General features: G+C 48.8%; 1 pseudogene; it reads right to left on the bottom strand.

Annotated features, from left to right (window-relative positions):
* Positions 1–5,571, bottom strand: LOC144330577 (uncharacterized; annotated as a pseudogene).
* Positions 5,572–11,000: the final 5,429 nt, after the last annotated feature.

Raw genomic sequence — 11,000 nt, 5'->3', positions numbered from 1 at the left:
TTAAGTCTTTAACTGCAACAGAGCTCTCACCGTTGTCATCGTCCTGGTTATGCAATCTTGGTGACCACCGCTGATGAAGCAGGTGGACCTGGATGGAAGCCAGAACCCTCCGTGCCCCCCAGATGACCGATGGCCATGCTCCCCAGTCTCCTTCCCTGGACTCTGCCACTTGCAAACCCATCATAGTGTCAGGACACAGGGCAGCCAATACAGATGGGACCGCTCAGGAAACCACAGCCAGGCATAGCTGATGGGGCGGCTCAGTGGGTAGGGCAGGTGCAGGCCACGGACAGTCAGCAATGGCCTGCAGGGAGCCTGCAGAGCCCGGAAGTGCCTCCCCACTCCGCAGAGCAGCAGCTTGCGGCCTCTTCTAAACACCGTGTGCAGTTCTGCAGCTCTTGGCCCTTGTCTCATATTATGTTGCTGAAAAATAGAAGGAAAATTCTGCAGGGTCTGACGCTGACCCTGAACAGGATGTGTGGGAGTAGGTCTTGCACAGCGGTCTGTGTGGAAGGGTCGAGTCATAAGAGGGTCATGCACTCAAAATAACGAGATGGATGTCGCCTGGAGGAGAGTCCCTTCCTGCCTGCATCCACAGCAATCGTCCTTTGCCGTCTGTGATGGGCATATTCAAATCAACATAAAAATAAACGGCAAAGAATGTAGGTTTCTCAGCCAATCTGCTCCATACAAACACAAATATTTTGTGGCTATAAGGATGCTTCATTTACTCCCAATGGGATCATTTCACCCTCCATCCTTGCACGTTCACATTCATATGCCCTCACTTCAGGCATAAGAAATAGTCCTTATCAAGTAAGCTTAAATAGTCAGAGGCTGGGAGAGCGATATCTGGGGAATGGACTCTGAAAGGGAACAAGAAAGAGGATTTGTTCTGAAGACAGGACACACAGAGCACTTGTGGAAAGGAGCCCTGGCCACAGAAAAGACCCCCGGGGATGAATGTGTCATAGAGTGGGCAGAGCTCATCACGACAGGTACCCTGTAAGAAGAGGACTTTTGGGGACCAGTCTGAAGCCCACACAGCCTGGGTCCAGCCACTGAAGCCCTCTCCAGCTCAGTTTCCTCACCTGCAACTGAGACAAACAATAGAAACCCCTTGTGGTGCTGGCGGAGGATTCAGTGAGCTCACTTAGGTAGAGTCCAAGCTTAGCTGCTCTCGTCATGGTTAAATCTAGTATCTTGCCATGGCTAGATACTAGCAGAATGCCTGGACCCGTTCCTTGGCTCCCTGAATGCTTCTCCTGAGGTCAGAAGTCAGGGCAGGCAGAGCACATGCCGGACAGGCTCAGACAACACCAGCTTGGCAACCGAAGCAAGAACCACAATAATTCCCCCTTCCGTTGTGTTCAATAGTGAACGTGGGCTAGGGTGTCCCTTGGGAATTCTCCATATGACCTCATGGGTACATGCCGTCAACTTCAACGTTTGTCATTATGACTCAACAGAGGTTGTCTGTGATTCATTCCATGTGCTGGAGGCAGGGAGTCAGTGTGGGCTCCTAGGATAAAACACCTATCCCTGCTTTTGGATACACCATCAAACCCATGTTGCTGTGTGACCTTGGGCAGCACAGCTAACCTTCCCATGCTGAGTCATCTCTGTGGTTAAAAGCAGTGCCATAATCAAGAACAGATGCAATCATGGGTCTAAGCTATCCTAAAGAAGTAAATCACACACACCATGCTATGCTCTCAGTTCCCTCTACTTCAATAGTGATGTTTTGGGAACTTCTCAACTGGCCACAAGTTTATATAACCTCTCCTCTGCCAATTCTAATAGAGAAAAATGCTTGAGGTTTTACAGAGCAGTTATGTTCACATAAAAACAACATCAAATTCTGTATTGTAATATGTGAAATAAATCCTGCCCAATTTTCATCACTAATGATGATAGAAGGAAACACTATTTGAAAGCAGGCAATTATGTACCTATAATTGCAAACAGTCTAGTCATTGTTGCAGGGACCAAGTACAGATAATCTCCAAGGAAGGTTAAGCAGCATCATTTTTTCTGGTTGACTTCCTCATTCATTAGCAGTTATTGAACTTTGAGTCCAATTTCTAGACTCCATGCCCTGTTGGTTCCCCAGTCCTACAAAGCCCATTAATTCAGGCACTCACCAAATGGTGATTAGTATGGCTAGGTGACAAGTACTTGTTTACATATTTGGCATGCAGTCATGAGCCCAGCAGGCTGAAACCACTCAGAGCTTGCACAGTCAGCTGGTGAAAGAGAAGGAGAAGTGTTACAACAGCAAGACCCATGGTGGCGCAAACACAGGACTCCATCAGAACCCATGGGAGCAACCCAATCTCAGGGCCCAGTGTTCTCAGAACAAGCAATATGTCAGCCCTGAACAGTTAGTAGGGCAAAAAGTGGAAACAGTATTTCAAGAAGAGGGAACAACAAATGTAAACCCACAGAGTAAATGACAGCATGGTGTGTTTAGGGAAGCACACAGGGTGTGAAGGTGTGTGGTGAGAAGGAAGGGCAGAGAGTTCAGCCAAGTTCAGAATCTTGGGCTTTATCTGGAAGGTAGTGGGAGTCACTGATACAGGTGTGGGAAAACCATGAAGTGTGGCATCCAGGAAACCAAGGGAAGAGGAGTTACAAAGCAGAGAGATATCTACTGCTCACGGCCATAGGGAGGCCACAGGAAGGCCTCCTTCTCCCTCTTGGAGGGTGGTGATGGTAAGTAACTCTGGCTGTGATAATGAACCTCAAAGTATCAGTGACTCGACACAATGAAAACTTGCTTCTCACTTGCACAAAGTCCTCTGTAGACATCCCTGCTGAGTTGCAGTCATCCACATGGTCACTCAGTGACTGTGCATCTTCCATCCAGTGGCTTGGCCTCCTCCAGCTCCTCTCCACTGGGCCAGCAGATGGGGAAGGGATTAAGAGATGGAGGCATTTATGGACTGGACTCGGACATGGCATGCATCCTTCTACCTATATCCCATTAGCCAGAACTCAGTCACATGGCCACAAGCAAGACAGGCAGTATCACCTAGCTGTGTGCCTGTGATGGAAAAGGAAACAGATTTTGGTTAACCTTTACAATTTCTGCCACAAGGACTGATAAGAAAGATCCTTCCCATGTAGCAACAAAAGGTAGTTATTGACTGTATCAGTTAGCAGTTGCTGCCCAACAAACCACCCTAAAAATGTTGTGATTTGAAAAATCAATGATGTATTGTTTGTCACGGGCTATGGATTGGCCTGGAAGCTCTGCTGATCTGGAAAGGGCTCAGCTGGTGTCCTCCAGCCTCATTCATGAGTTGGTCCTTTGTGTAGGTCAGCTGGGGCTTGACAGTTGAGAGTGGCTGGGCTCCACAAAAACTCATTCTCCAGCATGTTAGCCCAGACACTTCTCATAGCAGTCAGTGGTAGAGTTCCAAAATAAAGACAGGATGCATGCAAGACCTCTTGGGGACTAGCCTTGGAGCCAGCATGTTCTGTCACATTCTATTGGCCAAAGCAAGTCACTAGACTGTGCAGCCCCAGGGAAATAGATCAGCCTCAAATGGGAAAATTGCAAAGTCACATTGCAAATGGTATGGATATCTTTGCAGGAAGGAAGGGAGAATTTGGGTTATTTTTGCTATCCACCTCCCAGAGAGACAGTGGCCAGAGGGCTGTGTGTGGGATGGTGAGGTGTGGGCTATGAGTGGAAGCTCTGAGCTAGGAGGGGAACCTGAACAAGCTGCAGTCACAGCTAGGATCACTGCTTGGAGTAACCACCTTGTAGGGAATGGGAGGGGAAGGCAAAATAAAAGAACAGAGGTTGAAAGAGAAAGAAAAAGTAAAGTGAGAGCAGTACATATGATACACTGGAAAAATCTGCACAGTTTAGAAGCAAAAAATGGAAAAATTAAAAACAAAAACAGAAGTACCATTGTGGCCACTACTCCACAGATGTCCAAACAAAGATAAACTATTATTGGCCTGGTAAAAGAGGGATACAGAAGAATAGAATAGAAATATGTATACATACATATACACAATAAGTAAGGCTGCTGTGAGCCTGCTGTTCAGTCCCGTATTTCTGTGTAGTCAGGGACAACCTTAATAAGAGAACATCTGGACTAGACAGGACCATTCTGATTTAAACAAAGCTGTATTGAGCATTGCTACAGGAGTAGTCGATGTGCCCCTGTTCATTGAGGAGCCTCTGCATGCTAGACGATGTGCTAGATGCTACAGCACCTGTCCCTGAAGACAGGGACTGTACCCTGCCTTCGAGAGCCCACAATCCTTGTCACTCCCTACCTCTGCAAACCAGCAAAGAAGGAAAGGTATGAGCAGCACTGTGATTGTCCAGCATCCTCACAGCCCCCACCAGGGTTGTTTCAAACATTCCCCTTTGGATGACTTGGACTCACCAGCCTTTCCGATGTTGTCTGTGGGCCAAGGGTGGGCACAGGGCCCACGTCCTGGTGGCTATGAATGGGGCTCCCATGAGCCACAGCCCTCGTATCCTGAGAGATAGGGATACCTACGGCCCTCGAGTTCTCCAGACTCCCCACGCTAATCTGAACGTTTCTAAAGCAAAGCACCTGAGGTAGGCCTTAAGCTCTTAGAAAGAACAGGCATAAGCTGGGCACAGTGACTCACGCCTGTAATCCCAGCATTTTTGGAGGCCAAGGCAGGCAGATCACCTGAGGTCAGGCGTTCAAAACCAGCCTGGGCAACATGGTGAAACCCTGTCTCTACCAAAAATACAAAAATTAGCCATGCGTGGTGGTGTGCGTCTGTAATCCCAGATACTTGGGAGGTTGAGGTAGGAGAATCACTCGAACCTGGGAGGCAGAGCTTGCAGTGAGCCAAGATCACACCACTGCACTCCAGCCTGGGCGACAGAGTGAGACTCTGTCTCAAAAAAAAAAAAAAAAAAAGAACTGACACAGGCTCTACCTTCTTTCTGTAGACCTGTAGACCTCTGTGCTAGAAGCAGTGGGGCCCTGGGCTCTCTGACCTCTCAGTCAATGCCCTCCTTTTCTTTGGAGCAGCACAACCATGGTGGCATCTTCTTTATGCTGGTGGGTGACACTATGCTCTGAAGCACCCATACTTGCTATGCTAAGGAATTTAGAAAGTGTGTTTGTGTGTGCGCGTGTGTGTGTGTTCTCTCTCCTCTCTCTCTGTGCAAAGTTTTGCTTTCCAGCACATCAAGTTGCCAAACCAAAAGTGAATTTGAATTTCAAAATGAGAAATCTTTGTTGTTCAGTAGATACCTGCCCTTTTCCGGTAGAACCAAAACCAGAAGCCTGTAGGACACAAGATGAAGATGATATAACAATATGTCTGCAAGTATCACCCCCATTGCAAAACTCCAGTTCCTATTACCACCACTAGTAGTAGCATAATGCTGCTTCCCAATAATAGTAATAATGACAAATATGTTTACGTGGCAAAGCCTTCTTTGAGTGGAATGGTAGGAGAAAGGGCATTATTTGAATTACTATCCCTCCAGCTTAGACTCGGACTTTCTGCTATTTTTGCTATATTTCCCAATTTCTCGAAGCAAAGAATGTCCCTGGTCATTCATTCGTTCAGCACATTTTTTACTGAATGCCTACAATTCACCAGCCAATATGGTAGGAACCAGGTGTATGGTGGCAAAGGAGGCAGACATGATGCGCGTTATCTAGAAGGGCAGACAGGCAGAGGGACCATCATACAGACAGCCCTCTCAGCATTCCCTACGTAGCTCCTCCTCCACCATGGCACCACAGGTTTATGCAGCATTTCCTACAGAAGTCCTAATGGAGCATGCCATGTTCACACAAGCATCGCTAGCACCACACGCAAGTCTTAAGTAGGCTTGAGCCCACTCTCATCCATTGCTTATCTGTAGCTGCAGGAGTCTGAACTGCTGTGAACAACTGCAAAGGTCCAGGAATTACTCACTCCTCTGAAAAAGAGGCGAGCAGTCATTGGAACTTACCCACAGAGGGCCTAGTCCTACATTTCCCTTAAAAATCATCCTCCATTAAAGGATCTGATCATCAAACAGCCAGCAGAGTCCACACAGCAGCACCAGGGGGCTGGAAATGCTCCTGACTCTGCTTCCCTCCAACACCTCCTCAGAAACAAGACTGGAGCAGGGATAAAATGTCCAGTCTTTAGATGGGGGTTTGAGGTCACGAATTTTAAAATTTTAATTCATACTACATAGCTGAGCATTTCTGGAAAGAGAGAATACCTCAAAGCTACTTTCCTCTATAGCTCCATTCTCCAAGAGAGAAAACCTAAAAGCTATGCTCTTCCATTCATCAAATAGTTCCCCACTAGCTACTGACTACCCAATGAGAAAGTCACAAAGATGATCATTTTGTAAAGTCTTCCTTGGGCCAAACATTGAAGCAAAATGTTGTTGTAAGAACACATTATATAGAAATGAAATTTCAAGAAGTAATCAAATAAAAAAAATTCTCTAGACAATATCTAGGTTTTGTTTTGCTTTGACGTTTTGGTTTTCGATGTTTAATTTTTGTGTATGGAGGGAAGAGCAAAGATTTTTTTTTTTAGAAGGAGTTTTGCTCTCCTTGCCCAAGATAGAGTGCAGTGGCGCAATCTTGGCTCACTGCAACCGCCGCCTTCCAGTTTCAAGAGATTCTTCTGGCCGGGTGCAGTGGCTCAAGCCTGTAATCCCAGCACTTTGGGAGGCCGCGACGGGCAGATCACGAGGTCAGGAGATCGAGACCATCCTGGCTAACACAGTGAAACCCCGTCTCTACTAAAAAATACGAAAAACTAGCCGGGCGAGGTGGCGGGCGCCTGTAGCCCCAGCTGCTCGGGAGGCTGAGGCAGGAGAATGGCGTAAACCCGGGAGGCGGAGCTAGCAGTGAGCCGAGATCACCCCACTGCACTCCAGACTGGGCGACAGAGCGAGACTCCATCTCAAAAAAAAAAAAAGAGAGAGAGATTCTCCTGCCTCAGCCTCCTAAGTAGCTGGGATTACAGGCGCCCACCACCACGCCCAGCTAATTTTTTTTGTATATTTAGTAGAGAAGGGTTTTCACCATGTTCGTCAGGCTGGCCTTGAACTGCTGACCTCGTGATCCACCCACCTAGGCCTCCCAAAGTGCTGGGATTACAGGCGTGAACCACCGCACCTTGCAAGAAAAGCAAAGATGTAATCTTACCAATCAAATTAGGAAAAATCAAAAACGTAGCAAACAGATAGGAACAGAGGAGGCAGCGGTTAGCAATGAATCTGTCTGGAGAGGCAAACGTAAGGGCTCCCTAAAGAGAGCCCATGGGGAAGGAGAAGAAAGCAAATCTCTGATAATGGAGATGAATGCTTTGAACTAAGAGAGGGCCATGGTGTTCTTAATCACAGAAGATCATTTTTAAGCACCATGTGAATAGATGCTGTTTTGAGAAGATTCAAGAGAAGGCCAAACTAGACAACGCTTCAGCCATTAGCTGAAGGATGAAACTCCAATCTGTAAGGTGGCTGCCCGGAGATTCAGGGAGCTCCTGGGTGCTGATATTGGCATTTACTTCTCTCAGAAGGAGCAAAACACTTTATAGAAGCATCATTAATGTTCATGAAAACCCGGTGAGGAGCTGCAGGCACAGAAGGAAACTGTGTTAACCACTGTGTGGGAGATGCGATGAGGCCAGGGTCTTACCAGGCAGCTCACTTTCCAGCTCCTGATCATACGTAAACCCAAGTACGTTTTGAATGTCTGAATGTACATAGAGTCTTCCATAGTGAACTAGATCTGGCTTGGTTTTGTTTTGTGGTGCTTTTTTGTTTTATTTTAACAAGTTTGAAATTTAGTAATGCAGTCCTATAAAGCATAAATCTTTTCTCTTAGGAGGAAGTACAGCCCAGTCCATTCACATCCCTACCAGCTCCAGGTCTGAAAATGGACAATACTTAAGATGATGCCTTGAAGACAAAACCGACAAGATGCGTTTTCAATTTGTGTCTTTGGATTAAACAAAGATGATGATTAGGTTTTACATTGAGAGGAGTTGTTTCTTTTTTAATTTAAGTAGTTTGAAAAACTGAAGTAGACTAAATGGGTCTGAGTGTAATTAAAGTTATAAGCACAGAGAAAAATATGAAGTTTTATTAACTGTGAAAGGAATGTGGGTCTTTAGCTGCCCAGCAAGTTCACAAAGACAAGAGAGATCCGTTTGTAGGGTTAAATAAACACAATACTTTATATTGTAGTTCAAATGCATCCATTTGCAACCAGACTCAGAAGCAAAAATTGGTTTACCAGACTCAACCTCTCCAGGGACAGCAATAAGCCCTGTGCAGAGCTGCAACCACCAGGCAACAAGCACTACTGAGGCGCAGCTCCCACTGCCGTGCCCTGTGGGCTGTGCCCCAAACCTCAGAAGGTCTTGCTGGTTTTTTCACCTTGATGCATTTTTCACCTTGATGCATGTCGAGTGCATGATGCACTCGGCCGTCCTACACATTGGGTTGGATTTTAGTAACCAGTTTATCAGAAATATAGAGCTGAAGAATGTGTTTAGGCAAAAAGGAAAGCTCACAGGAAGGCAACGTGGAGAACAGCATGTGGGGAAGAGGCCAGTCAGGCAAGGACTGGGCAGGGAAGGGCGGGAGGACAAGAGTCCGTTGATAGCACCGCTTTTCACAGATTAATTCTTCTTAAAAATCTAAGCAGATGCACTCGGGGCCAATGTTCCAGGCTGAGATCAGCAGCTCTGTGCATCTGAAGCAAGACAAGAGGCCAGGGAGAGGCCGCCGGGCCTGAGCCCCAGGAGCCAAGAAGACCTACACGGCCAACTTCCCTCTTCAAGTATCATTTGGCCAACGAGGAGCTTGTTAATTGGTGCCAATTATTGGTTTGCCAGCAACTCCCACAGATTAATATTTCAGGAGTTAGAAACCCAGCTGAGCGTGAAAACAGCATCAACTCGGAGCTAGGAATCACATTTCAAAACTACAGGGAAAAAAGCAAGCAAAAGAGATTGTTTCTTGAGAAAAGAGGAAGAGACTCATTCATCTCACGAATACTCAGGACTCTGGAAGCCTGAATCAGCTCCCCAGACACAAAAACATGGCATGCGTCTACACAGATTAGATTGTATGGCTCTGCAAGTAGAGGAATGTCCCACCACGGCCCAAGTATCTCAGCTTTTCTCCAGCAAAACGGGACACGCTTAAACTTCTTTTGGTTAAAAAGTGCTCTTCAAGAATGTGTTTCTGAAACTAATAAAACGACTTGAAACTCTACAACGCATTCCTTACAAGGTGAGAGAGAACTTCATTTACCAGAGTCCACTTGCTCGCTGCCCACAGCTAAGGCACAGGCAGGAATTACTTCCTCCCCACCCCAGCCCCCTATGTTTTGTTGTCCGAGGGGGTCCCAGGAAGGGCACCCTGTGAGGCTGAGGCCGCAGGGCAGTGGGGGGCCTGGCTGCCATCACACCATCTTCAGCAAATAGCCCAGGGCCCAGGAGGGCTGGCCTTCCCCAGTTCCCAGCAGGGCCAGACTCCCTGACTCTCCCAGACCCACAAGGGCCCGCAATCCCACCGTCCTGGGGATCCCCACCATTCCCCCTGGCTCACCCCATCCCTGGCTCCCACCCGGACCCCACCCAGACCCAGATCTCCACAGACTCTTCCCCAGACCCTCAGCTCCAGGCCAGACCCAGGCTTCCCTCGCCCCCTTACCACCCAGTCCCCATTCACCGCCGCTCCTCCCACATCCATCCCAACTTCCTCCCCCACCGGCCTCCCACCCCTGGCTCCCGCTCGCCCCCCTCTGCGGCGCCCCCTCCCTCCCCTCCCCGGAGCGCTCCCTGCCTGCCTATCATCTTGCTCTAATTGTTTCCAGATTCGTGTGGGAGGTCAGGGCCCGGGAGTGCTGCTTCATGCCAAGTTTATAAACAGAGCAGTGTTTCCAGATGGCCGCTGGCTCCAGCCTGGCGAGCAGGTTGATTGGGACCAGAATAACAACAGGTGGAGAGCAGACAATGAGTTCCTTGACACTTAGTTACTCCCTGGGCTTTTTCTTCCCCTTCCAGCCCTGCCTCCATCTGCCTTAGCCACCACCAGCGGCTTTCCAAAGCGCTCAAATGAGCAGGGGGCGGTGGAATGCGAGAGAAAGCAAGTCATGTCCCTCGCAAGGGTGGCAAGGGGCGCCTGGCGAGGCTGCATCCCCAGGCTGAGAGGGGGCCTGGACTGCGGGGACCGCCCAGCTGTGAAGGGGCTGTGTTCTGTCAGCTAAAGACCCATGTGGTGCCAAGGGGAAGAGGACACGGAGGGTCCCTCGCAGGGACTCCCTGAGTCCTGCTGGGAGCCGGCAGGAGCCCCGGCACAGAACGTGGAGCGGTTCCTGGTGAAACAAAGATTCCGGGAAGTGTCTAATGGTTCTCTGAACTGGCATTGACCACGAGGCCCAAATCCCATTAAGACAGCCCAGGGGTTGAAATAGAAGCAAATCCGCTAGAGCATCTGCATGCTTCCAAATAGGCCCGCGGAGCCCGCCCTGCAGACCTCGCTCCCACAGCCTCATCCTGGCCAGCGCGGGGCGGGCTGGGCGCCTGAGGAAGAAAGCCCCCGGCCAACCGCTTTATGAAGTGCAACGAAGGGTTTCAGTAAACAGCAGCAGAGGCACCAGATGCCTCCAGTTAAACATGGAATTGTACAGCAAGCCCTGCACTGATTGAGAAACCACCCCACAGACGCACACAGGCGGGAGTAAATTACAAGTCACCCTGTCCTGTCCGGCGAGCTGTACCAAGCGCCCGGAGCCCGGGCTGGCGACAGCAGAGCCCCTGGCAGCGTGCCCGTGAGATCATGCACAGCCCGGGCAGGGCAGCCTCCACGGGGATGATGCAGCCGCCCAGGGCCAGGCCGGCCCTGCACTGGGAAGGATGACCATGGCACCGTCCTTCAAACCCCTGACCTACAAAAAGACTGGCAGAAGAAAGTGCCTGTGAAAATAAAGCATATAAATATCAAAAGTGTGTGTGAA

The sequence above is a fragment of the Macaca mulatta genome, chromosome 8, assembly GCF_049350105.2.
Source record: "Macaca mulatta isolate MMU2019108-1 chromosome 8, T2T-MMU8v2.0, whole genome shotgun sequence".
NCBI lineage: Eukaryota > Metazoa > Chordata > Mammalia > Primates > Cercopithecidae > Macaca > Macaca mulatta.
Note: the sequence above shows the minus strand (reverse complement) of the source record. Positions and strands in the feature narration are given on the sequence as shown.